The following is a 27504-nucleotide window of genomic DNA, read 5'->3' as shown; positions in this document are numbered from 1 at the left end:
TCTTCATAGCTGAAGCGCTCCAGCCCTGGTAACATCCTGGTGAATCTCCTCTGCACCCTCTCCAAAGCGATCACATCCTTCCTGTAGTGCGGCGACCAGAACTGCACACAGTACTCCAGCTGTGGCCTAACCAGTGTTTTATACAGCTCCATCATAACCTCCTTGCTCTTATATTCTATGCCTCGGCTAATAAAGGCAAGTATCCCATATGCCTTCTTTACCACCTTATCTACCTGTTCCGCCGCCTTCAGGGATCTGTGAACTTGCACACCAAGATCCCTCTGACCCTCTGTCTTGCCTAGGGTCCTCCCTACATACACACACACATACACAAGCCCATGCACATATACATAAACACACACATTCACATGTACATACACATGTATATAAAGGCGTACATATATATGCACATTCACATGTACATACACACACATACATGTGTGCATTCACATGTGCACATGCTCACATGCGTATACTCACACACTCAATCACTCGATAGTGATCAGGAGCCAGTAACCTGGCTGATTTCCCTCCTCCCTAACCTAGTGATGGGGCAGTGCCTATTCCGGGTGAGCACTGTATATATTACACAGAAGGATAGAATTGTGCGGCCACTTGGACAAGGTATCGAGGGGGGGAGGGAGAGGCTGGCACAGAACGTTAGGGGAAACTAAAGCTCTACGTGACCTGTATAGGTGGTCTGTAAGGAGGGTTTTCTTGTCAATCACCGTAGGGATGACATTAACTTTTCACAGTACGTGGGTGGTCTCTACTCAGGTGGGCTTCAATACATATCTGTCTCCAGGGCTTCCACAGTGAGACATTTACAGGTTGTTCAGTCTTAAACGTGTGGATATATCTGTCGGAGGAAGGATGCAAGGACCTTGCCCTTGGCCATTGTGGATAGGGAGTCCCAGCTGGACTGTTTGAGGGTAGAAGGCAGCCAGAAGGTTGGCTTCAGATCAGCACCCCACCCCCCACACCCCACCCATCACCCATCACCCATCCACCCCTCCCCTCCCCACCCCACCCATCACCCATCACCCATCCACCCCTCCCCTCCCCACCCATCACCCATCAACTCCACCCAACCCCACCCGCACCCATCACCGACCAAACCCACCCAACCCCACCCGCACCCATCACCGACCAAACCCACCCAACCCCACCCGCACCCATCACCGACCAAACCCACCCAACCCCACCCGCACCCATCACCGACCAAACCCACCCAACCCCACCCGCACCCATCACCGACCAAACCCACCTCACCTCTCCTCACCCCACGCCAGCACACTCCTCTGCAGTCCTCCCCTCCCCTCCCCACTCCTCCCTACAGTGATGAGGAGTCCCACAGTTTGAGGGGAGACTGAGGGAGGGGAGGAGTCCCATAGTTTGAGGGGAGATTGAGGAGGGGGACGAGTCCCACAGTTTGAGGGGAATGAGGGGGGAGTCCCACAGTTTGAGGGGACTGAGGGAGGGGAGGAGTCCCACGGTTTGAGGGGAGACTGAGGGAGGGGTGGAGTCCCACAGTTTGAGGGGAAACTGAGGGAGGGGAAGAGTCCCACAGTTTGAGGGGAAACTGAGGGAGGGGAAGAGTCCCACAGTTTGAGGGGAGACTGAGGGAGGGGAGGAGTTCCACAGTTTGAGGGGAGACTGAGGGAGGGGAGGAGTCCCACAGTTTGAGGGGAGACTGAGGGAGGGGAGGAGTCCCACAGTTTGAGGGGAAACTGAGGGAGGGGAAGAGTCCCACAGTTTGAGGGGAAACTGAGGGAGGGGAAGAGTCCCACAGTTTGAGGGGAGACTGAGGGAGGGGAGGAGTCCCCCAGTTTGAGGGGAGACTGAGGGAGGGGAGGAGTCCCACAGTCCAGAGGGTTAAGGGGAGATTTGATCGAGGTGTTCAAAATCATGAAGGGTTTTGATAGAGTAAATAAGGAGAAACTGTTTCCAGTGGCAGGAGGGTCGGTAACCAGAGGACACAGATTTAAGGTGATTGGCAAAAGAACCAGAGGGGAGATGAGGAGAATTTTTTTATTCAGCGAGTTGTTCTGATCTGGAATGCGCTGCCTGAAAGGGCGGTGGAAGCAGATTCAATAATAACTTTCAAAAGGGAATTGGATAAATATTTGAAAAGGAAAATTTACAGGTCTATGGGGAAAGAGCAGGGGGGAGTGGGACTAATTGGATAGCTCTTTCAAAGAGCCAGCACAGGCACGATGGGCCGACTGAACTCCTTATGTGCTGTATGATTCTATGAAAGAATGAGTAAGAGTAGGAGATTGTGTCCTTTTGAAGGTATATCAGGCTTTAAGAATAATTGTGTACTGTGCTGAGTGTGAGTGTCGACACTGCCGTGACCTACTGGTAACTGAGAAATAGAGCGTCAGGTAAATGATTGACCAGCCTGTAGATCGTTGGCACGACTGAGACATTCTTCGGGCTCAGAAGGTGAACTTTGACCTTCGTGCTTACCTTAGGCTTGCCAATAACATTTGTCCCTGGTATTGATTGCTTAGCACCTCTACACTTGTTTTTGTGTGCGTGTGTCTGCTTTTCTTTTTGTTGTTGTTGTGAATCATTCGTTCATTGTTTTATAAAAATAAATCGCAGATTGTTTGAGTGTTGCTCGGTTCAGTGCACCCAGAGGCTTTGGAAAGAAGGAAGTCATGAAACGGAGCTTACCGTTGGGATTTGCTGCTCGAATTTCTCAGTATGAGGTTTGAGGCTAGTCACTTCTGACACAGAGAGAGGCCAGAGATTGTAAGTACCATGTGTAGGAAAAGATGATTTAGAGGGAAATGGATCGGGGGAGTGTGAGGATAGAGGGGAGAGTGTGAGGATAGAGGGGGAGTGTGAGGATAGAGGGGGAGTGTGAGGATAGAGGGGGAGTGTGAGGATAGAGGGGGAGTGTGAGGATAGAGGGGGAGTGTGAGGATAGAGGGGGAGTGTGAGGATAGAGGGGGAGTGTGAGGATAGAGGGGGGAGTGTGAGGATAGAGGGGGGAGAGTGAGGATAGAGGGGGAGTGTGAGGATAGAGGGGGGAGTGTGAGGATAGAGAGGGAGTGTGAGGATAGAGCAGGGAGTGTGAGGATAGAGGGGGAGTGTGAGGATAGAGGGGGGAGTGTGAGGATAGAGGGGGGAGTGTGAGGGTAGAGGGGGGAGTGTGAGGATAGAGGGGGAGTGTGAGGATAGAGGGGGGAGTGTGAAGGTAGAGGGTGAGTGTGAGGATAGAGGGGGGAGTGTGAGGATAGAGGGAGAGTGTGAGGATAGAGGGGGGAGTGTGAGGATAGAGGGGGAGAGTGAGGATAGAGGGGGAGTGTGAGGATAGAGGGGGGAGTGTGAGGATAGAGGGGGGAGTGTGAGGATAGAGGGGGAGTGTGAGGATAGAGGGAGAGTGTGAGGATAGAGGGGGGAGTGTGAGGATAGAGGGGGGAGTGTGAGGATAGAGGGGGGAGTGTGAGGATAGAGGGGGGAGTGTGCGGATAGAGGGGGGAGTGTGCGGATAGAGGGGGGAGTGTGAGGATAGAGGGGGGAGAGTGAGGATAGAGGGGGGAGTGTGAGGGTAGAGGGGGGAGTGTGAGGATAGAGGGGGGAGTGTGAGGATAGAGAGGGAGTGTGAGGATAGAGGGGGGAGTGTGAGGATAGAGGGGGGAGTGTGAGGATAGAGGGGGAGTGTGAGGATAGAGGGGGAGTGTGAGGATAGAGGGGGAGTGTGAGGATAGAGGGGGGAGTGTGAGGATAGAGGGGGGAGTGTGAGGATAGAGGGGGAGTGTGAGGATAGAGGGGGGAGTGTGAGGATAGAGGGGGAGTGTGAGGATAGAGGGGAGAGTGTGAGGATAGAGGGGGAGTGTGAGGATAGAGGGGGAGTGTGAGGATAGAGGGGGGAGTGTGAGGATAGAGGGGGAGTGTGAGGATAGAGGGGGAGTGTGAGGATAGAGGGGGGAGTGTGAGGATAGAGGGGGAGTGTGAGGATAGAGGGGGAGTGTGAGGATAGAGGGGGGAGTGTGAGGATAGAGGGGGAGTGTGAGGATAGAGGGGGAGTGTGAGGATAGAGGGGGGAGTGTGAGGATAGAGGGGGAGTGTGAGGATAGAGGGGGAGTGTGAGGATAGAGGGGGGAGTGTGAGGATAGAGGGGGGAGTGTGAGGATAGAGGGGGGAGTGTGAGGATAGATGGGGAGTGTGAGGATAGAGGGGGAGTGTGAGGATAGATGGGGAGTGTGAGGATAGAGGGGGAGTGTGAGGATAGAGGGAGAGTGTGAGGATAGAGGGGGGAGTGTGAGGATAGAGGGGGGAGTGTGAGGATAGAGGGGGGAGTGTGAAGGTAGAGGGGGAGAGTGAGGATAAAGGGGGAGTGTGAGGATAGAGGGGGGAGTGTGAGGATAGAGGGGGGAGTGTGAGGATAGAGGGGGAGTGTGAGGATAGAGGGGGAGTGTGAGGATAGAGGGAGAGTGTGAGGATAGAGGGGGGAGTGTGAAGGTAGAGGGGGAGTGTGAGGATAGAGGGGGAGTGTGAGGATAGAGGGGGGAGTGTGAAGGTAGAGGGGGAGTGTGAGGATAGAGGGGGAGTGTGAGGATAGAGGGGGAGTGTGAGGATAGAGGGGGAGAGTGAGGATAGAGGGGGAGTGTGAGGATAGAGGGGAAGTGTGGGGATAGAGGGGGAGTGTGAGGATAGAGGGAGAGTGTGAGGATAGAGGGGGAGTGTGAGGATAGAGGGAGAGTGTGAGGATAGAGGGGGGAGTGTGAAGGTAGAGGGGGAGTGTGAGGATAGAGGGGGAGTGTGAGGATAGAGGGGGGAGTGTGAAGGTAGAGGGGGAGTGTGAGGATAGAGGGGGAGTGTGAGGATAGAGGGGGACTTTCTCTGATCTTCCTCTTGTGAGGATAGAGGGGGCACCTGTTTGTCTTTTAGAGGGACTCGTGTTAGGATAGAGGGGAGTGTGGTCGATAGTGTGCGAGGGAGTGTGAGGTAAGCAGGGAGCTCTTGTTTCTGAGGATAAGGGGGGTGTGAGGATCGGCACGGGGGTGTAGTGAGGATTAGAGGGGTGTGTGGATAGAGGGGGGAGTGTGGATAGAGGGGGGAGTGTGGATAGAGGGGGGAGTGTGAGGATAGAGAGGGAGTGTGAGGGTAGAGGGGGGAGTGTGGATAGAGGGGGGAGTGTGAGGATAGAGGGGGAGTATGAGGATGGAGGGGGGAGTGTGAGGATAGAGGGGGAGAGTGAGGATAAAGGGGGAGTGTGTGGATAGAGGGGGGAGTGTGGATAGAGGGGGGAGTGTGAGGATAGAGAGGGAGTGTGAGGGTAGAGGGGGGAGTGTGGATAGAGGGGGGAGTGTGAGGATAGAGGGGGAGTATGAGGATGGAGGGGGGAGTGTGGATAGAGGGGGAGAGTGAGGATAGAGGGGGGAGTGTGGATAGAGGGGGGAGTGTGGATAGAGGGGGGAGTGTGAGGATAGAGAGGGAGTGTGAGGGTAGAGGGGGGAGTGTGGATAGAGGGGGGAGTGTGAGGATAGAGGGGGAGTATGAGGATGGAGGGGGGAGTGTGAGGATAGAGGGGGAGAGTGAGGATAAAGGGGGAGTGTGTGGATAGAGGGGGGAGTGTGGATAGAGGGGGGAGTGTGAGGATAGAGGGGGAGTGTGAGGGTAGAGGGGGGAGTGTGAGGATAGAGGGGGAGAGTGAGGATAAATGGGGAGTGTGAGGATGGAGGGGGGAGTGTGAGGATAGAGGAGGAGTGCGAGGGTAGAAGGGGGAGAGTAAGGTTAGAGGGGGGAGTGTGAAGATAGAGGGGGAGTGTGAAGATAGAGCGGGAGATGAGGATAGAGGGGGAGTGTGAGGGTAGAGGCGGAGTCCGAGGGAAGAGGGGGAGTGTGAGTGCGAGGATAGAGGGTTTGTGCTCGAGTATGGGGGAGTGCGAGGGTAGAAGTGCGAAGTTCGAGGGGGCAGTGTGAGGGTAGAGTGAGGGAGTGCGAGAGTAGAGGGGAAGTGGGAGGGTAGAGTGAGTGAGTGCGAGGGTAGATGGGGGAATGTGAGGTTTATCGTCTCATCCGAAAGACAGAACCTCCAACACTGCAGCACTCCCTCAGTACTGACCCTCCGACAGTGCAGCACTCCCTCAGTACTGACCCTCCGATACTGCAGCACTCCCTCAGTACTGACCCTCCGATAGTGCAGCGCTCCCTCAGTACTGACCCTCCGATAGTGCAGCGCTCCCTCAGTACTGACCCTCCGACAGTGCGGCGCTCCCTCAGTACTGACCCTCCGACAGTGCAGCTCTCCCTCAGTACTGACCCTCCGATAGTGCAGCGCTCCCTCAGTACTGACCCTCCGACAGTGCAGCGCTCCCTCAGCACTGACCCTCCGACAGTGCAGCGCTCCCTCAGTACTGACCCTCCGACAGTGCAGCGCTCCCTCAGCACTGACCCTCCGACAGTGCAGCATTCCCTCAGTACTGACCCTCCGACAGTGCGGCGCTCCCTCAGTACTGACCCTCCGACAGTGCAGCGCTCCCTCAGTACTGACCCTCCGAGAGTGCAGCGCTCCCTCAGTACTGACCCTCCGAGAGTGCAGCGCTCCCTCAGCACTGCCCCTCCGACAGTGCAGCGCTCCCTCAGTACTGACCCTCCGACAGTGCAGCACTCCCTCAGTACTGACCCTCCGACAGTGCAGCGCTCCCTCAGTACTGACCCTCCGACAGTGCAGCGCTCCCTCAGTACTGACGCTCCCTCAGTACTGACCCTCCGACAGTGCAGCGCTCCCTCAGTACTGACGCTCCCTCAGTACTGACCCTCCGACAGTGCAGCGCTCCCTCAGTACTGACCCTCCGAGAGTGCAGCGCTCCCTCAGTACTGCACTGGGACTGTGAGCCTGGGTTTTGTGCTCAAGTCTCTGGAGCGGGGCTTGAATCCACGACCTCCTGACTCAGAGGCGAGAGTGACCCACTGAGCCATGGCTGATAAAATGTTAATGACAAGGTGGTGTCGGGACTGACGATTCACAGCAAATCATTAACAAGGTTTTAAATGTTGTTATTTGTTGGTCCCTCTTGGAGTTGTGAAGTGATAGTTGCTATGGTGATGATAAACAGACACGCTCATCGGGATTTGTGCAGTCAGGCTGCAGTCTGCACGCTTTCGAAACCTGATCTGCGAATTTCCTCAGGACTTCCCTCGCTCCACCTTCATAACTCTGTTTGATGTTCTGTGGGACTGGGCCCTTCCCCTGGTGCCCTGCTTTTACATCGAGTTACATTGAAACTACAGCATAGAAACAGGCCATTCGGCCCAATTGGTCTATGCCGGCGTTTATGCTCACGAGCCTCCTCTCTCTCCTTCATCGAGCACTATCAGCATATCCTTCTATTCCTTTCTCCCTCATGTATTTATCCAGCTTCCCCTTAAAGGCATTTATGATATTCGCCTCAACTACACCGCGAGTTCCACATTCTCACCACTCTCGGGGTAAAGAAGTTTCTCCTGAATTCCCTATTGGATTTATTAGTGACTATCTTATATTTATGGCCCCTAGTTTTGGACTCCCCCACAAGGAAACATTTTCTCCATGTCTACCCTATCAAACCCAATCATTATCTTAAAGAGCTCTATCAGGCCACCCCTTAGCCTTCTCTTTTCTGGAGAAAAGAGCCTCAGCCTTTCCTGATGAGGATATCCGCTCAGTTCTGGTGAATCTTTTTTTTTTGCACCTTCTCCAATGTCTCTATATCCCTTCTATAATATGGAGATCAGAGCTGTGCAAGTACTCCAAGTGTGGTCTAACCAAGGTATGATGGGACGAGATAGAGTGGATAGGGAGGACCTATTTCCCTTAGCAGAGGGGTCAGTGACCAGGGGGCATGGATTTAAAGTAATTGGTAGAAGGATGAGACGGGAGCTGAGGAGAAATTTTTTCACCCAGAGGGTGGTGGGGGTCTGGAACTCACTGCCTGAGAGGGTGGGAGAGGCAGAAACCCTCAACTCATTTAAAAAGTACCTGGATGTGCACCTGAAGTGCCGAAACCCACAGGGCTACGGACCAAGTGCGGGAAAGTGGGATTAAGCTGGATAGCTCTTCTTTATCCAGCACGAACACAATGGACCAAAAGGCCTCCTTCTGTGCGTGACTTTCTATGATTCTATGATTCTATACAAGTTTAACCCCAGTGCCTGATTTGCCATTTTTATGTCCTTATTAACCTGTGTCGCTACTTTTAGTGATTTGTGTATCTGTTCCCCCAGATCCCTCTGCTCCTCCATCCCATTCAGACTCTTATTATCCAAGCAGTGTGTGACCTCCTTATTCTTCCAAACAAAATGCTCCACCTCACACTTATCTATATTGAAATTCATTTGCCAATTACACGCCCATTCTGCAAGTTTATTAATGTCCTCTTGTATTTTGACACATTCTTCATTTATATTAACCACACTCCCCAATTTGGTGTCGTCCGCAAATTTTGAAATTGTAATTCCGATTCCCAAATATAAATCATTAACATAAATTGTGAACAGCAGTGGTCCCAGCTCCGATCCCTGTGGAACATCACTTCCCACCTTTTGCCAGTCTGAGTAACTTTAACCCCTACTCTCTGTTTTCTGTTTTGTAGCCAACTTGCGATCCATTCTGCTACCTGTCCCCTGACTCCACATGCTCTGACCCTAACCTGAGTCTAGAATGCGGTACCACATCGAGGGCCTTTTGAAAATCCAAATATATTACATCTACTCTGGGACTGGGCCCTTCCCCTGGTGTCCTGTGGGACCGGGCCCTCCCCCCTGGTGCCCTGTGGGACTGGGCCCTTCCCCTGGTGCCCTGTGGGACCGGGCCCTTCCCCTGGTGCCCTGTGGGACTGGGCCCTTCCCCTGGTGCCCTGTGGGACTGGACCCTTCCCCTGGTGCCCTGTGGGACTGGGCCCTTCCCCTGGTGCCCTGTGGGACTGGGCCCTTCCCCTGGTGCCCTGTGGGACTGGGCCCTTCCCCTGGTGCCCTGTGGGACTGGGCTCTTCCCCTGGTGCCCTGTGGGACTGGGCCCTTCCCCTGGTGCCCTGTGGGACTGGGCCCTTCCCCTGGTGTCCCGTCGATCTGGGCCCTTCCCCTGGTGCCCTGTGGGACTGGGCCCTTCCCCTGGTGTCCCGTCGATCTGGGCCCTTCCCCTGGTGCCCTGTGGGACTGGGCCCTTCCCCTGGTGCCCTGTGGGACCGGGTCCTTCCCCTGGTGTCCCGTCGATCTGGGCCCTTCCCCTGGTGCCCTGTGGGACTGGGCCCTTCCCCTGGTGCCCTGTGGGACTGGGCCCTTCCCCTGGTGCCCTGTGGGACTGGGCCCTTCCCCTGGTGCCCTGTGGGACTGGGCCCTTCCCCTGGTGCCCTGTGGGACTGGATCCTTCCCCTGGTGCCCTGTGGGACCGGGTCCTTCCCCTGGTGTCCCGTCGATCTGGGCCCTTCCCCTGGTGCCCTGTGGGACTGGGCCCTTCCCCTGGTGCCCTGTGGGGCTGGGCCCTTCCCTTGGGGGGTCTCAATATAAACGAACCCCTCTGTTAAAATAGTGATTGTCCCCCAGTTTAACATTGTGTTTGGGGAGGGAGATTCCATTTAATTTTACTGTTGTCTGTGTGAATGATGAGATGATTGATTCAGCTCTCCATTTGCAGATGTGGCTTTGCTTGTATGAAATGCGCCGTGACTTTAGTCAACTTGGAAGATGAAATGATTCACAATGTAATTACTTAATTGCCCCCTAAACAGATTGGGTGACTTTCCATCGGTCACTAGGCTGAAACTGCCAGGAGTGACTGTGGAACTCACTCTGATTTCCCAGGAGGGGGAGGCTCAGGCAATCAGCAGAAGGCAGTGCCCGACCTTGCTGGGCGATCAGCCAGCCTTCATTCATCACGTCTTCCCCTTTGCCTTTCCTCATCAGCATCAATTCATTCTTGCTCATTCCCATAGCCGTATTCTCCATGTTTGGCCCTTTTTGTAGCGTTGATTTATATGTGAGGCGAATTGGCTCGGCAGCCTCCTGATCTCTCGAAATGTGCAGCGAAAGCATTTCACGTCGGCCCGAATTAATAAAATGTTGGCTGGGGATCATTGAAAAGGGACAAAATGTTCCACTCGCAGACCCACCGCCTGCTCAATGTTCCATTGTCACCCTACCAACCAGAGAAAGAGGGAGATTGTCAGGGATGGGAGGGAGCCCGAGACAAAATGAGCAAAGAGAAAAGCATAAAGAGAAATGAGAAGGCACATTAGTGGTGAGAGGCTTGTTCGGATAGGGCTGGGGCTGTTGTCATGTTTTTGGTTTTACGCTCAATCTTATACTTGGGTGCAGTGTCAGTGACCACTCCTCTAAGTGGATCTTATGTGCCCAAAAGTCCGGAGTGTTCCCTCACCTGCCCAGTACCTAGTTAAACAATAGTGAGACCGAGAAATTGAACAACAAGCCCTATAATAACAACAACATGCACTGATATAGTGCCTTTAACATAGTAAAACACCCCAAGATGCTTCACAGGAGTGGAATCAGACAAAAATTGATACCGAGCCATATAAGGAGATATTGGGACAGGTGACCAACAGCTTGGTCAAAGAGGTAGGTTCTAAGGAGGGTCTTAAAGAAAGAGAGAGAGATGTAGAGATGGAGAGGTTTAGGCAGGGAATCCCAGGGCTGAGATAACTGAAGGCATGGCAGCAGCCACTGTACGTTAGTTTACTGGAATGTATCACATGGCCCCATGCGAGTTTCCTTGTCCTCAGTCGGTAAATTGAATATACACTTTGTCGGGCTGAGATTCAGGCCGTAAACCGTGAGGTGTCAGCCATGGCTTAGTGGTAGCGCTGTTGCCTCTGAGGCAGAAGGTTGTGGTTCAACCCCCACTCCAGAGACTTGAGCACAAAATCTAGGCAGACACTCTAGTGTGGTACTGAGGGAGTGCTGCACTGTTGGAGGTGCTGTCTTTCAGATGAGACGTTAAACTGAGGCCCCATCTTCCTTCTTAGGTGGATGTAAAAGATCCCACAGCCACTATTGAAGAAGAGCAGAGGAGTTCTCCCTGGTGTCCTGGCCAACATATATCCCTCAACCAACATCACTAAAAAAACTTATTATCTGGTCATCTATCTCATTACTGTTTGTGGGTCCTTGTGTGCAAATTGGCTGCCAGGTTTCCTAGATTACAACAGTGACTACACTTCAAATTTACTTAATATGTAAATGCAAGTCTTTATTTCTTTAAACCAACAAATGATTCATTTAACATTGAACAGGTAAATGAGTAGTTTCTGGCATCAAATAGTCCATCATACCTCTTGATACATAAAACAAAATAATAAAGGCGCCACAGTTTCAAAAAAAAAGCTCAGCTTCCCTGCTGGCCAAACATTCAGGGTGTTGAGACCCGGAGACTGACTGTCACCAACCAGACCCATTATATTGTTATAGAAAAGATAAAGTCAAACACTAAGTTGCCTTATCAGCATGAATTAGATGGCCAATCTTTGACAATCAATGCGATTTCTGTGGCTATTTTTAACCAATTATCAGTTATGAGGGCGTTTGATAGAAACTGCTTCCACTGGCAGGAGGGTCAGTAACCAGAGGACACAGATTTAAGATAATTGGCAAAAAATCCAGGGGGGAAATTAAAAGAATTTTTTTTACACAGCGAGTTGTAATGATCTGGAATGCGCTGCCTGAAATGGCGGTGGAAGCATATTCAATAATAAATTTCAAAAGGGAATTGGATAAATAGTTGAAAAGGAAAAATTTACAGGGCTATGAGGAAAGAGCAGAGGAATGGGACTAATTGGATAGCTCTTTCAAAGAGTCAGCACAGGCATGATGAGCCGAATGGCCTCCTTCTGTGCTCTATGATTCTATGAAACCATTTTAAACTTCCTGTTGTCAGCTGTAACAATTTACACTGCAGGCAGCATGTCTAGTCTCCGAGCCAGTGTGTTTTGTTTTGGAACAATACACAGCAAGGTGTGAGTGATCCTAGGCCACTGCTTCTAATCCCAAAGAATCCTGATCGAACATTTAAAAACAAGAATACATTTTGTCACTGCCGCTAAGAGGTGAAGGAGACAAGCTCATAGTGGAGAGCGAGGGAGGGGCAGAGATATTGGGGTTGAATTTCCATGGGGGTTTCCCACTGATGGAATAGCTTTTTATCTGGGGTCTCCATAGATTCTCTTCCAAAGATACAAGGATCGATCGGGAAACCCCCACAGAAAGTCACCCCCACTAATTAGAAATGCCTCTGTTTTCACAAGGGCTGGATAGTGGGGTTGTTGCTTCACCAGAGGTGTGTGTAGTTGGGATTTTTGTTCAAAGAGAGATGGGACTAAGGAACGTACTCAAACTGGAGGTGGATAAATCACCAATGGTTCACATGTGAGAATCCTTTGGGAAGATGGGAAGGAAGCACAGAGGCACCGGCTGTAATTTTCCAAAATTCGGTGAAAAAGAAACTTATGCGAAGGGACTGGAGGGTGGGGAACTGTTCAAAAAAAAAAGACAGGGAAAAGGCAGGAAATTACAGGCTGGTTAGTCTCTCTTTTTAAAAATTCATTCTGGGGATGTGGGCGTCGATGGCAAGGCCGGCATTTAATGCCCATCCCTATTTGCCCTGAGAAGGTGGTGGTGAGCCGCCTTCTTCAACCGTAGAGATTTGACACAACGGAGGGGCCACTTCACAGGGCAGTTAAGAGTCAACCAGGTTGGTGTGGGACTGGAGTCACATATCGGCCCAGATCAGGTAAGGACGGCAAGTTTCCTTCCCTAAAGGACATGAGTGAACCAGTTGGGTTTTTACGACAATCCGACAGCTTCATGGTCACTTTTACGGAGACCAGCTTTTTATTTCCAGATTTCAGATTCTATATTAATATATATTATTAATATTACATAGAATTACATGGAGGGACATAGGAAAATAGGAACAGGAGTAGGCCATTTAGCCCCTTGAGCCTCTTCCACCATTCAATGAGATCATGGCTGATCTGTGACCTAACTCCACATACCTTTATCCCTTAATACCTTTTGTTAACAGCACAGAAACAGGCCATTCGGCCAAACTGGTCTCTGCTGGTGGGTTTGTGCTCCACGTGAGCCTCCTCCCACTCCTCTTCATCTCACCCTTTCAGCATATCCTTCTATTCCTTTCTCCCTCATGTGTTTATCGAGCTTCCCCCTTATACCAATTGCCCCAACTACTCCTTGTGGGAGCGAGTTCCATATCCTAACCACTCTCTGGATAAAGAAGTTTCTCCTGAATTCCCTGCTGGATTTATTAGTGACTGTTTTATATTTATGACCTCTAGTTCTGGTCTCCCCTACAAGTGGAAACATCTTCTCTACGTCTGCCCTATCAAACCCTTTCATAATCTTAAAGACCTCTATCAGGTCACCTCTCAGTCTTCTCTTTTCTAGAATAAAGAGCCCCAGCCTGTTCAATCTTTCCTGATAAGTATAACCTCTCAGTTCTGGTATCATTCTTGTTAATCTTTTTTGCACCTTCTCCAGTGCCTCTATATTGTTTTTATAATATGGAGACCAGAACTGTTCACAATACTCCCAAGTGTGGTCTAACCAAGGTTCTATACAAGTTTAACATAACTTCCCTGCTTTTCAATTCTATCCCTCTAGAAATGAACCCCAGTGCTTGGTTTGTTTTTTTATGGCCTTATTAACCTGTGTCGCTACTTTTAGTGATTTGTGTATCTGTTCCCCCAGATCCCTCTGCTCCTCGACCCCATTCAGACTCTTATTATCCAAGCAGTGTGTGACCTCCTTATTCTTCCAAACAAAATGCTCCACCTCACACTTATCTATATTGAAATTCATTTGCCAATTACACGCCCATTCTGCAAGTTTATTAACGTCCTCTTGTATTTTGTCACGTTCTTCCTCAGTATTCCTCAGTACACTCCCCAATTTGAAATTGTACTTCCGATTCCTGAGTCCAAATCGTTAATAACAAGAGAAAAATCAGGCCAGGGATAGGGCCACTAAAGGATGCACAAGATAAACCCAGAGGTAATGACAGCGAAATGGCAGAAATATTAAATAATTACTTTGCCTCAGTAATAACAGGGAGACTAACATGCAGGACATTAGAAGAAGAGATCAAAAAAGATATAAAGTCATTTAAGATAGAAAGGGGGGAGATAATTGATAAACTAATCAAACTTAGAGAGGATAAAACCCCTGGTCCGGATGGATTGCATCCACGAATATTTAAAGAAGTTAGGGAAGAGATAACAGAGGCACTGTTACATATATATAAAAATTCATTAGAAAAAGGAATAGTGCCAGAGGACTGGCGGACAGATAATATGATTCCTTTATTTAAAAAGGGATATAGAACAAGTCCAGGGAACTATAGACCAATTCGCTTAACGTCGGTGGTAGGAAAGATAATGGAACCTTTACTCAAAGATGTAATAGAAAAACATCTAGAAATTGAAAATATAATAAAGAATAGTCAGCACGGATTTCAGGAGGGAAGGTCATGTTTGACCAGCCTTATTGAATTCTTTGAAGAAGTAACAGAAAGAGTAGACAAGGGTAATCCCTGTGGAACATCACTTCCCACCTTTTCCCAGTCTGAGAAGCTACCCTAAACCCCTACTCTCTGTTTTCTCTTTTGTAACCAGCTTGTTATCCATTCTGCTACTTGTCCCCTGACTCCACATGCTCTGACCTTAGTCATGAGTCTATTATGTGGTACCTTATCGAAGGCCTTTTGAAAATCCTAATATATTGTATTATATATATTAATGACCTGGGCTTGGGTATACAGGGCATAATTTCAAAGTTTGCAGATGACACAAAGCTTGGAAATGTAATAAACAGTGAGGAGGATAGTAACAGACTTCAACACATGGCAGATTAAATTTAATGCAGAGAAGTGTGAAGGAGATGCATTTTGGAATAAAAAAATGAGAGGCAATATAAACCAAATGGAACAATTTTAAAGGGCGTGCAGGAACAGAGAGACCTGGGGGTGTATGTACACAAATCTTTGAAGGTGCCAGGACAAGTTGAGAAGGCTGTTAAAAAAGCATATAGGATCCTGGGCTTTATTAATAGAGGCATAGAGTACAAAAGCAAGGAAGTTATGCTAAATCTTTATAAAACACTGGTTAGGCCATGGCTGGAGTATTGTGTCTATTTCTGGGCACCACACTTTAGGAAGGATGTCAAGGCTTTAGAAGGGGTGCTGAAGAGATTTACCAGAATGGTGCCGGGGACGAGGGATTTCAGATATCTGGAGAAGCTGGGATTGTTCTACTTAGGGCAGAAAAGGTTAAGGGGAGATTTAATAGAGGTATTCAAAATCATGAGAGGTTTTGCTAGAGGAATTAAGGAGGGTCAGACACCAGAAGACACAGATTTAAAATAATTGGCAAAAAATCCAGAGGGGAGATGAGGAGAATTTTTTTTACACAGCGAGTTGTGATGATCTGGAATGCGCTGCCTGAAAGGGCGGTGGAAGCAGATTCAATAATAACTTTCAAAAGGGAACTGGGTAAATTTACTTGAAAAGTAGAAATTTGCAGGGCTATGGGGGAAGAGCCGGGGGAGTGGGAACATATTTCTAGCTCTTTCAAAGAGCCAGCACAGGCATGATGGGCCGAATGGCCTCCCTCTGTGTTCTATGATTGATTCTGTGATTCTCAAACTGTCATGATGGGATTTGAAATCACGTTCTCCATATTATTAGTTCAGATTACTGGATTACTGGTCCAGGTTATTGGGTTACTAGTCTGGGTTATTGGGTTACTAGCCAAGGTTGCTGGGTTACGAGTCAAGGTTACGAGACGAGGATTTAGCAAACCCCATTCTGTGGGTACAAAAAAAATTGGATGGGTGTTTTCCCCGGGAGCATCCTGCCCCCTCCAGTATCTCATTCAGTGGCCATAATTCAGGTGTGAGCTTGGACAGCGTGTTAGAAGGGTATTTAACTATGGAGGGCATCGCAGCTCAGCCTGATCCTGTCCTCGCCTGATGCCCACACACACACACATACCCGCACTCACTCACACACACATACCCGCACTCACACACACCCGCACTCACACACACACACACACACACATACCCGCACTCACTCACACACACATACCCGCACTCACTCACACACACACACATACCCGCACTCACACATACCCACAATCACACACACACACACACACACATACCCGCACTCACACACACACACCCGCACTCACACACACACACACCCGCACTCACACATACCCACACTCACACACACCCGCACTCACACATACCCGCACTCACTCACACACACACACATACCCGCACTCACTCACACACACACACACACCCGCACTCACACACACACACCCGCACTCACACATACCCACACTCACACACACACACACACACACACATACCCGCACTCACTCACACACACACCCGCACTCACTCACACACACATACCCGCACTCACACACACACACACACACACATACCCGCACTCACTCACACACACACCCGCACTCACTCACACACACACACACACACACACATATACCCGCACTCACACACACACACACTCGCACTCACACATACCCGCACTCACACACACACACACACTCGCACTCACACATACCCGCACTCACACACACACACCCGCACACACATACCCGCACTCACTCACACACACACACCCGCACTCACTCACACACTCACTCACACACACATACCCGCACTCACACACACACACACTCGCACTCACACATACCCGCACTCACACACACACACACACACACACACACCCGCACTCACTCACACACACACCCGCACTCACTCACACACACAGACACCCGCACTCACTCACACACACACACACACACACCCGCACTCACACACACACACACCCGCACTCACTCACACACACACACACACATACCCGCACTCACTCACACACACATACCCGCACTCACACACACACACACACACACACACATACCCGCACTCACACACACACACACACCCGCACTCACACACACACACACCCGCACTCACACATACCCGCACTCACACATACCCGCACTCACACACACACACCCGCACTCACACACACACACACATACCCGCACTCACTCACACACACACCCGCACTCACTCACACACACACACCCGCACTCACACATACCCGCACTCACACACACACACACACACACACACACACCCGCACTCACACACACCCGCACTCACACACACCCGCATTCACACACACCCGCACTCACACATACCCGCACTCACACACACACACACACACACCCGCACTCACACACACACACACACACACACCCGCACTCACTCACACACACACACACTCACACACACACACACACACACACACATACCCGCACTCACTCACACACACACCCGCACTCACTCACACACACACACCCGCACTCACACATACCCACACTCACACACACACACACACACATACCCGCACTCACTCACACACACACCCGCACTCACACACACACACACCCGCACTCACACATACCCACACTCACACACACACACACACACACACATACCCGCACTCACTCACACACACACCCGCACTCACTCACACACACATACCCGCACTCACACACACACACACACACACATACCCGCACTCACTCACACACACACCCGCACTCACTCACACACACACACACACACACACATATACCCGCACTCACACACACACACACTCGCACTCACACATACCCGCACTCACACACACACACACACTCGCACTCACACATACCCGCACTCACACACACACACCCGCACACACATACCCGCACTCACTCACACACACACACCCGCACTCACTCACACACTCACTCACACACACATACCCGCACTCACACACACACACACTCGCACTCACACATACCCGCACTCACACACACACACACACACACACACACCCGCACTCACTCACACACACACCCGCACTCACTCACACACACAGACACCCGCACTCACTCACACACACACACACACACACCCGCACTCACACACACACACACCCGCACTCACTCACACACACACACACACATACCCGCACTCACTCACACACACATACCCGCACTCACACACACACACACACACACACACATACCCGCACTCACACACACACACACACCCGCACTCACACACACACACACCCGCACTCACACATACCCGCACTCACACATACCCGCACTCACACACACACACCCGCACTCACACACACACACACATACCCGCACTCACTCACACACACACCCGCACTCACTCACACACACACACCCGCACTCACACATACCCGCACTCACACACACACACACACACACACACACACCCGCACTCACACACACCCGCACTCACACACACCCGCATTCACACACACCCGCACTCACACATACCCGCACTCACACACACACACACACACACCCGCACTCACACACACACACACACACACACCCGCACTCACTCACACACACACACACTCACACACACACACACACACACACACATACCCGCACTCACTCACACACACACCCGCACTCACTCACACACACACACCCGCACTCACACATACCCACACTCACACACACACACACACACATACCCGCACTCACTCACACACACACCCGCACTCACACACACACACACCCGCACTCACACACACACATACCCGCACTCACTCACACACATACCCGCACTCACTCACACACACCCGCACTCACACACACACACACACCCGCACTCACTCACACACACACCCGCACTCACACTCACTCACACACACCCGCACTCACACACACACACACATACCCGCACTCACTCACACACACCCGCACTCACACACACACACACATACCCGCACTCACTCACACACACACACATACCCGCACTCACTCACACACACCCGCACTCACACACACACACACACATACCCGCACTCACTCACACACACACCCGCACTCACTCACACACATACCCGCACTCACTCACACATACCCGCACTCACTCACACATACCCGCACTCACACACACACATACCCGCACTCACACACACACACACCCACACTCACACACACACATACCCGCACTCACTCACACACACACACACACACACACATACCCGCACTCACACACACACACATACCCGCACTCACACACACACACACACACCCGCACTCACACACACACACCCGCACTCACACACACACACACCCGCACTCACACATACCCGCACTCACACACACACACACACCCGCACTCACACACACACCCGCACTCACTCACACACACACACCCGCACTCACACACACCCGCACTCACACACACCCGCACTCACACACACCCGCACTCACACACACACACACACACACACACACACACCCGCACTCACTCACACACACACACACACACACCCGCACTCACTCACACACACACACACACACACACCCGCACTCACTCACACACACACACACACACACACCCGCACTCACTCACACACACACACACACACACACACACCCGCACTCACTCACACACACACACACACACACACACCCGCACTCACTCACACACACACACATACCCGCACTCACTCACACACACACATACCCGCACTCACTCACACACACACATACCCGCACTCACTCACACACACAGATACCCGCACTCACACACACACACCCGCACTCACACACACACACATACCCGCACTCACACACACACACACATACCCGCACTCACACACACACACACCCGCACTCACTCACACACACACCCGCACTCACACACACACACACACATACCCGCACTCACTCACACACACCCGCACTCACACACACACACACATACCCGCACTCACTCACACACACCCGCACTCACACACACACACATACCCGCACTCACTCACACACATACCCGCACTCACTCACACACACCCGCACTCACTCACACACACACACACCCGCACTCACTCACACACACACATACCCGCACTCACTCACACACACCCGCACTCACTCACTCACACACATACCCGCACTCACTCACACACACCCGCACTCACTCACTCACACACACACCCGCACTCACTCACACACACACACATACCCGCACTCACTCACACACACCCGCACTCACACACACATACACGCACTCACTCACACACACACCCGCACTCACTCACACACACACCCGCACTCACTCACACACACACCCGCACTCACTCACACACACACCCGCACTCACTCGCACACACACCCGCACTCACTCACACACATACCCGCACTCACTCACACACACACCCACACTCACACACACACATACCCGCACTCATTCACACACACACACACACACCCGCACTCACACACACACACATACCCGCACTCACTCACACACACACACACCCGCACTCACACACACACACACCCGCACTCACTCACACACACACACACACACACACATCCGCACTCACACACACACACCCGCACTCACACACACACATACCCGCACTCACTCACACACACACACCCGCACTCACTCACACACACACCCGCACTCACTCACACACACACACACACACACACCCGCACTCACACACACACACATACCCGCACTCACTCACACACATACCCGCACTCACTCACACACACACACACACACACACATACCCGCACTCACACACACACACACCCGCACTCACACACACCCGCACTCACACACACACACACACCCGCACTCACACACACACATACCCGCACTCACTCACACACACACACACCCGCACTCACTCACACACACACACACACACACCCGCACTCACACACACACATACCCGCACTCACTCACACACACACACCCGCACTCACTCACACACACACCCGCACTCACTCACACACACACACACACACACACACACACCCGCACTCACACACACACACATACCCGCACTCACTCACACACATACCCGCACTCACTCACACACACACACACACACACACATACCCGCACTCACACACACACACACCCGCACTCACACACACCCGCACTCACACACACACACACACCCGCACTCACACACACACATACCCGCACTCACACACACACACACCCGCACTCACTCACACACACACCCGCACTCACTCACACACACCCGCACTCACTCACACACACACCCGCACTCACTCACACACACACATACCCGCACTCACACACACACACACCCGCACTCACTCACACACACACCCGCACTCACTCACACTCACACATACCCGCACTCACACACACACACCCGCACTCACACACACGCATACCCGCACTCACTCACACACATACCCGCACTCACTCACACACACACCCGCACTCACTCACACACACACCCGCACTCACTCACACACATACCCGCACTTACACACACACATACCCGCACTCACTCACACACACACCCGCACTCACACACACACACACATACCCGCACTCACACACACACACACCCGCGCTCACACACACCCGCACTCACTCACACACATACCCGCACTCACTCACACACATACCCGCACTCACACACACACACACCCGCACTCACTCACACACATACCCGCACTCACACACACACACACCCGCACTCACTCACACACACAGATACCCGCACTCACTCACACACACAAACACCCGCACTCACTCACACACACAGATACCCACACTCACTCACACACACCCTCGCACTCACTCACACACACAGATACCCGCACTCACTCACACACACACACCCCCGCACTCACTCACACACACACACCCTCGCACTCACTCACACACACACCCTCGCACTCACTCACACACACACCCTCGCACTCACTCACACACACAGATACCCGCACTCACTCACACACAGATACCCGCACTCACTCACACACACACCCTCGCACTCACTCACACACACAGATACCCGCACTCACTCACACACACACACCCTCGCACTCACTCACACACACACACAGATACCCGCACTCACTCACACACACACCCTCGCACTCACTCACACACACAGATACCCGCACTCACTCACACACAGATACCCGCACTCACTCACACACACAGATACCCGCACTCACTCACACACACAGATACCCGCACTCACTCACACACACACCCTCGCACTCACTCACACACACAGATACCCGCACTCACTCACACACACAGATACCCGCACTCACTCACACACACAGATACCCGCACTCACTCACACACACACACAGATACCCGCACTCACTCACACACACAGATACCCGCACTCACTCACACACAGATACCCGCACTCACTCACACACACAGATACCCGCACTCACTCACACACACAGATACCCGCACTCACACACACACACAGATACCCGCACTCATTCACACACACACACACCCGCACTCACTCACACACACAGATACCCGCACTCACTCACACACACAGATACCCGCACTCATTCACACACACACACACCCGCACTCACTCACACACACAGATACCCGCACTCACTCACACACACAGATACCCGCACTCACTCACACACAGATACCCGCACTCACTCACACACACAGATACCCGCACTCACTCACACACACAGATACCCGCACTCACTCACACACACAGATACCCGCACTCACTCACACACACAGATACCCGCACTCACACACACACACACACACCCGCACTCACTCACACACACAGATACCCGCACTCACTCACACACACAGATACCCGCACTCACTCACACACAGATACCCGCACTCACTCACACACACAGATACCCGCACTCACTCACACACACAGATACCCGCACTCACTCACACACACAGATACCCGCACTCACTCACACACAGATACCCGCACTCACTCACACACACAGATACCCGCACTCACTCACACACACAGATACCCGCACTCACACACACACAGATACCCGCACTCACTCACACACACAGATACCCGCACTCACTCACACACAGATACCCGCACTCAATCACACACACAGATACCCGCACTCACTCACACACACAGATACCCGCACTCACTCACACACACAGATACCCGCACTCACTCACTCACACACACAGATACCCACACTCACTCACACACACAGATACCCGCACTCACTCACTCACACACAGATACCCGCACTCACTCACACACAGATACCCGCACTCACTCACACACACAGATACCCGCACTCACTCACACACACAGATACCCGCACTCACACACACACACAGATACCCGCACTCACACACACACACAGATACCCGCACTCACTCACACACAGATACCCGCACTCACTCACACACACAGATACCCGCACTCACTCACACACAGATACCCGCACTCACTCACACACACAGATACCCGCACTCACTCACTCACACACACAGATACCCGCACTCACTCACACACAGATACCCACACTCACTCACACACACAGATACCCGCACTCACTCACTCACACACACAGATACCCGCACTCACACACACACACACACACCCGCACTCACTCACACACACAGATACCCGCACTCACTCACACACACAGATACCCGCACTCACTCACTCACACACACACCCGCACTCACTCACACACACAGATACCCGCACTCACTCACACACACAGATACCCGCACTCACTCACGCACACACATACCCGCATTCACTCACACACATATACACATACCCGCATACCTATATGCACTCACTCACACACACACATACCCGCACTCACACATACACATACCCATACTCATTCACTCACACAGATACCCGCACTCACTCACACACAGATACCCGCACTCACTCACACACACAGATACCCGCACTCACTCACACACAGATACCCGCACTCACTCACACACAGATACCCGCACTCACTCACACACACAGATACCCGCACTCACTCACACACAGATACCCGCACTCACTCACACACACAGATACCCGCACTCACACACACACACACACAGATACCCGCACTCACTCACACACACAGATACCCGCACTCACTCACTCACACATACAGATACCCACACTCACTCACACACACAGATACCCGCACTCACTCACTCACACACAGATACCCGCACTCACTCACACACAGATACCCGCACTCACTCACACGCACAGATACCCGCACTCACTCACACGCACAGATACCCGCACTCACACACACACACAGATACCCGCACTCACACACACACACAGATACCCGCACTCACTCACACACAGATACCCGCACTCACTCACACACACAGATACCCGCACTCACTCACACACAGATACCCGCACTCACTCACACACACAGATACCCGCACTCACTCACTCACACACACAGATACCCGCACTCACTCACACACACAGATACCCGCACTCACTCACACACACAGATACCCGCACTCACTCACTCACACACACAGATACCCGCACTCACACACACACACACACCCGCACTCACTCACACACACACCCGCACTCACTCACACACACACCCGCACTCACTCACACACACAGATACCCGCACTCACTCACACACACAGATACCCGCACTCACTCACTCACACACACACCCGCACTCACTCACACACACAGATACCCGCACTCACTCACACACACAGATACCCGCACTCACTCACTCACACACACAGATACCCGCACTCACTCACACACACAGATACCCGCACTCACACACACACACACACACACCCGCACTCACTCACACACACACACACCCGCACTCACTCACACACACAGATACCCGCACTCACTCACACACACAGATACCCGCACTCACTCACTCACACACACACCCGCACTCACTCACACACACAGATACCCGCACTCACTCACACACACAGATACCCGCACTCACTCACACACACACACACCCGCACTCACTCACACACACACACACCCGCACTCACTCACACACACAGATACCCGCACTCACTCACTCACACACATACCCGCATTCACTCACACACACAGATACCCGCACTCACTCACACACACAGATACCCGCACTCACTCACTCACACACATACCCGCATTCACTCACACACATATACACATACCCGCATACCTATATGCACTCACTCACACACACACATACCCGCACTCACACATACACATACCCATACTCATTCACTCACACAGATACCCGCACTCACTCACACACTCACTCACTCACACACACACTCTCACACACACACTCTCACCTGTATATACTCTCTCATAGACACATTCTCTCCCACTCACACACATTTTTCCAGCTGTGCTCACTGGACAGTGAATAGGAGCAGGAACCCTGACTGATTTCCTTCCCCTCCTTAATCCAGAGGCACTGAGGCTAATTGTCGGTCCCCTTCCCGCACTGAAATCAGTTAACTCAACATAGACTGGGGCTCAGGGCCACAGTCCTTCACCACCAGGCCAGTGGCAGTCTCTCTCTCTCGCTCTCTCTTTTTAAAAAAAAATCTCCATCTCCTTTGCTTGTGGATATCTATTTTATTTTAAATTCTAATCTGATCCCTTCTCTGCATCGAAAGAGAATTTACCGGGAGGGCAGGGAATTAAGGGACGAGGCAGCTGAACGGTGATGAATTGCTTTTACTCTTTCTGCTACGTTGAGATCGATACCTGCGAGTATTAATGGTATTTTATACTCAAATGGGGCTTAGTCCTGGCCAATGCGGCAGGGACCCTTCAGAGGGGAGAGAGAGAGGGAGGGAGGGATCGGAGCATCCTCACACTCAATGTAAGGGACCCGGGTGAAATAACCGCACTCCAATCCGTTCAAACTCCAGGCAGAAGGGACATCGCTGAGGACAGCCGAATGGATGAGGAGGAGACCCGGCGCTGAGAGAGACTGAACACAGGGGAGGAGGAGAGATTGCTGGCACTTTGATCAGCCCAGGGTAGAGGTGGGGGGGTCTCGCCGTCTGACTGACCCGGGAATCCTGCGCTTCAGTTTGTTTGTTTTTTTGGGGGAGAGGGGGGATTTTGGACCATGGCCGGAATCAGTTGGTGTTTGGACTCCCTGCTCACCTGGGGCAAATACCTGTTCTCTTGCATCATACCCGTGCGACTGGCCATCGGACAGCAGGTAAGGCGGAGAGAGAGAGAGGGAGAGAGGCCACATCACACGTTCCCATTCTCCCGACTCCCAGAGAGTCGCTGGCCGAGGGACTGGGAATCTGCAGTGTTTAAAGAGCCGGTGCGAACCTCAGTCTTTGGGGGGGTCTTTCCCCGGGACCTTCCAGTGGAGTGTTTGGATGTTGCGGATGCCCCGCTGGCAATGAGATGGTTGAGAGGTGAACTCACCCCCTGGAGTTCAGTGCTCACCACTGAAAAAAGTACTTGCATTCTCGCCCATGAAGCACTTTTGAAGTGTAGTGACTGCTGCAAGTGTAGGAAATACGGCAGCCAATTTGTGCACAGCGAGATCCCACAAACACAAACTGCCATGAATAACAAATTATTCAGTTTGGGTGGTGGTTGAGAGGTGAAAGTGGGCCAGAACTCCAGGGGAACACCTTTCTCTTTAAGGTATGCCAAGCGGCCTCGGTTTAATGTCCGCTCCGAAAGTCGGTACCCCGGACAATGCAGCACACCCAAAATACTGCACCGTTATAGGCTCGTCACTGGAGGGGCTTGAGCAAAGAAAAATTCTGACTCAGGAGCTGGAGCGTGTTATTGATAATCTAACAGAGATTGGAGTGTGTTATAGATAATGTAACAGCGTCTGGAGTGAGTTATAGATAATGTAACAGATGCTGGAGTGTGTTATAGATAATGTAACAGCGTCTGGAGTGTGTTATAGATAATGTAACAGCGTCTGGAGTGTGTTATAGATAATGTAACAGCGTCTGGAGTGAGTTATAGATAATGTAACAGAGGCTGGAGTGTGTTATAGATAATGTAACAGAGGCTGGAGTGTGTTATAGATAATGTAACAGCGTCTGGAGTGTGTTATAGATAATGTAACAGCGTCTGGAGTGTGTTATAGATAATGTAACAGCGTCTGGAGTGTGTTATAGATAGTGTAACAGAGGCTGGAGTGTGTTATAGATAATGTAACAGAGGCTGGAGTGTGTTATAGATAATGTAACAGCGTCTGGAGTGTGTTATAGATAATGTAACAGAGGCTGGAGTGTGTTATAGATAATGTAACAGAGGCTGGAGTGTGTTATAGATAATGTAACAGCGTCTGGAGTGTGTTATAGATAATGTAACAGAGGCTGGAGTGTGTTATAGATAATGTAACAGATGCTGGAGTGTGTTATAGATAATGTAACAGCGTCTGGAGTGTGTTATAGATAATGTAACAGAGGCTGGAGTGTGTTATAGATAATGTAACAGATGCTGGAGTGTGTTATAGATAATGTAACAGCGTCTGGAGTGTGTTATAGATAGTGTAACAGAGGCTGGAGTGTGTTATAGATAAT

At 51.6% G+C, this 27504-nt stretch overlaps 1 protein-coding gene across 5 annotated transcripts in view; it reads left to right on the top strand.

The window, feature by feature from the left end:
* tns1b (tensin 1b) overlaps nt 1-27504 on the top strand; it is a 611533-nt gene that overhangs the window by 96970 nt on the left and 487059 nt on the right. Inside the window, exon 1 of one of the 5 annotated variants that reach the window (XM_067986946.1) lies at nt 26144-26162. The exons of the other annotated variants lie outside the window; for them this stretch is intronic. The gene's annotated coding sequence lies outside the window, so the exon portion shown is untranslated. Of the gene's footprint in view, nt 1-26143; nt 26163-27504 lie in introns of those variants that run through there. 5 annotated transcript variants of the gene reach the window in all.

The sequence above is a fragment of the Heptranchias perlo genome, chromosome 7, assembly GCF_035084215.1.
Source record: "Heptranchias perlo isolate sHepPer1 chromosome 7, sHepPer1.hap1, whole genome shotgun sequence".
In the NCBI taxonomy this organism is placed as follows: Eukaryota; Metazoa; Chordata; class Chondrichthyes; order Hexanchiformes; family Hexanchidae; genus Heptranchias; species Heptranchias perlo.
The sequence above is the reverse complement of the archived record's forward strand: the minus strand, read 5'-3'. Positions and strand labels throughout refer to the sequence as shown.